This window comes from Vigna umbellata, chromosome 9 (genome assembly GCF_029865625.1).
Source record: "Vigna umbellata cultivar VRB3 chromosome 9, Vumbellata_1.0, whole genome shotgun sequence".
In the NCBI taxonomy this organism is placed as follows: Eukaryota; Viridiplantae; Streptophyta; class Magnoliopsida; order Fabales; family Fabaceae; genus Vigna; species Vigna umbellata.
Genome location: NC_142173.1, coordinates 19,991,933 through 19,996,310, shown reverse-complemented (window position 1 = coordinate 19,996,310; position 4,378 = coordinate 19,991,933).

The following is a 4,378-nucleotide window of genomic DNA, read 5'->3' as shown; positions in this document are numbered from 1 at the left end:
GTCTTCAAATTAACAAACATCACCCAACAAATTTACTTGCATCTTGATTGTCTTTCATAGTTTAATGTTTAAGTTAATCTCCTTTGTTGTTACTTTGTGAATTTGTGTATATTTATAGTTACATACTCTAAAAAAACACGTACTTATATGGAATTTAGTTTTTCATATATAGATAAAATCTGTATATAATAACTAATTTACTTACGAATTTAAATGCATAGAATTAGATATAATATTCTTTGTGATTTTAGTATCAAGAAATACATAAATTTAATTTAATCTTATAAAATTAATTTATAAAATAAAGTTTATATCTATTTATATATTATAAATTGAGGTAATCGATGTGAAACTTTTAATAATTTGTTACTAAGAGTTCAACCTTTCTATCCCGCATGACCCAAGAGGGTGAACATGATTGATTACTAGTGTTTCAATATCCTCGTCGCGATGGATGTGGTTGTGGTCAAGAGAGTTCACTGCTTGATTTTAAGCTTCCATTGGTTTATGCTGAATATTGTGAGAATGCTAGTGGGGAAGCACTGCATACAATTCTGTTGCATATTGCCATTTGAACAATTTTCAAAGATAATAAACACATATCATGATAAGGATTTTTTTAGAAGTATTTCATTTATTAGTTAGAAAATTTTTATTCAATACTTACAAGGAAAAACTCAAATACCACGAGGATCCAAAATTTATTTTTATTTTATTTTATTTTAGTACAATTTTATTTTTAATTTCCATTAGTACAAAATTTATTGTAATATAAACTTTATTTCCTCTTAATTCCTTAATTAAAGCAAATTAGAATTAATCTATATATATATATATATATTATATTTCCAAATTTTTTATTTAAGACAATTGTCATTAAAATGCTTTTTTTTTCAGATTTAGTTTAGAAATATATTTTATTAGTATATTGGTAAACTCCTTTGCTATTACCATGCAAGAGAAGTTGTGGGGAACTACATGTAAGATGAAAAATTGTTATTGTTATGGATTGATATTTTTATATTAAACTATTGAACGTATTTGTAATTTATGTTATATGCAATGTTTTTTTATCATCATATGTTATTTGCATTGTTGGTTTTACTTGTGTAAAGAAAAAGTTACTTGTATGTTAATGATGAAATCATGTTATTGCTCATTAACGTAGAAAAACATATTGTGGTTTGTGTTTTCAAGTTGAATGTTATGTTGCATTGACTTTGTGTTCATTATAGTTAATGTTTTAGAAATATTTTGTGCTTTTAACCTTTTTTATTACGTGCTTCTGATTACAAGTTTTATATCAGATCATCTTTTGCATTATTGTCTTGGATTTTGAGTCGGGTACTTGGTGCATCCGTTGGATTTTGCGTTAGTGGATTTAACAGTTTTAAAAGACGTGGAATTGAAGTTTAAGAAGGTTCTTCTTTACTTTTCTTCACTTTCATAGTTCATATTTTCTAGTTACAAAATTTACAGGACATAGTTATTATCAGCCAATATTGCTTGAAATAATAAAATTCACTCATTATTCATTGAGTTTTACTTATGCAAGTGATAAAAAATAATACAGTATTTTTGTGTATACAACCCATTTTGAAAATCCGAGTTCATATAAATGCATTGTTTGAATTAATGACATGTGCAGGGTGGTGTTGAATCTATATATGTTGGTGAAATTAAACTTAGTTTCCGTCGTTGTTTGGTTGATCATGGTGCGGGTTTTAGTTCTTGGGACCCAAAGTTGCAACTAATAATATGCAACTTAGAAGTTGTTACACGACCTCCAATTAAAAGCACTGAGGTAAAAAAGAAGAAACCTAAAAAATCCAGCGGTGCTTCTTCTGGAAAGGGAAAAGGAAAGGGAAAGTGGAAGACTATAAGCACCATTGCAAAATATTTCTCACTTTCTGTCACAAATATAGCTTTGAAGGTATGCATCTTTCTATTGTTTTATTTTTCTTCTTCGATCAAACATACATTAATTTTAGTATTTCCATGTTATTTGAAAATATTGTTTTGGACATTGTGAATGTGTTTGTGAACATTGCAGACACCTAAATTTAGTGTTGAAATTGGGAAGTTGAATGTGGACATATCTAAAGAGGCTGGAAGCGAGTCAGATTTGGTAGTTAGGGTTCAAATACTACCCATTGTCTTTAACGTTATTGAGCCTCAAGATAGTAATCAATTATCGGATTCTAGTGGTGGAGGAAGCAATACTTCTGTCCAAGCAACTGTTGCTTCTACTGAAAAGACTTCTGCTACTTTTGTCTGTGAAAAATTCTCTGTCTCTTGTACATTTGGCCATGATAGGTACTGATTTCCTTGCATATTTTTTTTAAATATTAATCATGCACTTCACTCGTTTGAGTTTGAGAAAAGGAAATGAATTTGTATGTAAGATGAAAAGCTTATGGTTGAAGACAATAGGAGTTTTTATATTTGTAGTTGTTCGTGTGTTACATTGTTTTACATATAAAGGTGTCTTATAATTACATTTGATTTTTCCATTGCAATTTATTATATGTCCTGATATATTGAAGTAAAAATTAGCATTGACTTGGATAATCTCTTTCATTTCGTATCATAATTTTGATCTCTTCTTGTTATGGATTTAGGGAAATAGGTATAGCTATAAAGAGTGTAGAGATTTCCATTGGAGATATCAGTGTGAATTCGAATGAGGGGTTGCTTGAGAAAAAAAAGAGTTCATCAGAATCTTCTTCTGACTCTCAGAAAAATATAGGATCGAGCGATGATCCTAATAGCAAAAAGCCACCTTCCAACAAGCAGGAAAAAATTTCAGGCTATATTTCAAAGTTTCCTCAAACGGTAATGCAATTAACCATGCTTTTTGTTTTTTCTTTTTTCTTCTAATGATCTCATACTGGTGCAAAGTTAGTTAACGTATGAATGAGTGACTTTGTGTTAAAATTATTGAATTAGTTTTTGGAGTGTGTGAGCCAATTTAGTGTAGAATTCTAGGCCCTATTAAGATAACAATAGTTTTCTTTATATTTTTATTTGATGTAATGAAAAGAAAAGTTGTTCAAATGATTATAATATCAAGTGTTTAACTATGTTTTTACATTATTAGGTAAACTTCAATTTGTCAAAGGTGAACGTTAGTTTTACGCATCGTGAACGTAATCTTTATGTTGAAAATAACATCATCGGCATCCAATTCAAAAGCATCAAATCACGACCGTCAAAGGATGGTGGGGAGAGTAGACGTCTTCATTTTCAACTCGAATTTGGTGAAATTCATGTATGGAGTGTGTTTGTTTATTTCATGATACTTGTTTTCCTTCTTATCAACTACTTTTCTTGTTGTTCTGTTTATTACAGCTTTTTAAAGAAGTTGGTTCTTCCATCTTAGAGATATCGAGTGTGAAAATGGCTTCTTTTGTGTATGTCCCTGTACAGGTAACTTATTTTTGTTTTCCACATAGGAAACACTTTTGTGTTTTTGTATTTCGTACGTTTTCCTAATATTGGGAGAGAAATAAAAGGGTAAAATATGTAGTTTATGTGGAGAAATTTTAGTAGAAATCTTATTGTTAAAATCACATATCTTTAATCTATCAACCACATATACTTGCACTTGCTTCATATATTATTGCATTCTTTTTTCCTTAATATAAATAATTACTCTTATTCTTTATGTTATACTATTTGTTTCAAATTATTAATTATCAATCTTTATGGATGAACTAATAATTAATTTATATTGATAATTATTGATTCCTCGCCAATTATATAAGAAAATTCGAACTTTAAATATAGAATAAACATAATAATAAATAAAAATCTATTACTAACAATTTGATTTATTTTTCAATATTTTCAAAGTGATATGTGAAATCTAAAATTAATTTATGATTTTTAATTGATTGAATAATAAATAAAACAATAAATTTAACAAATAATAAATTTTGTTATAGAATAAATTTAAAAGTATGACTTGTAAGATAATATTTATATCACATATATACTATATATTATACTGTGGATTAATTAACCTTATTTATGGTTCTGTAAAACTTTAATGTATGAATTGAACACAATCTAATTAGTATTCCAACATATGAACTTAACTCAATCTACTTAATTAGTGTCCTTTGAGACGTCGTTGACTTGACCTGTGGATTTAACATAGAGATTGCTTTTCTACCAACATTGTCAGAGTTATTTTTTTCTGATGAAAGTCCACGTTATTTTTCAATTCAAATTATTTTGTGTTTTCGTAGCTAGCATTTATTTATAGTGTTATTTGATCGATGTCAAACTTTTTTTTTTTTTTATTTTCTGTTAACATCAGTTGGAGTTATTTTCAAATGTCAATCAGGGTTGTTTTTAACTTAATATTTTTTTT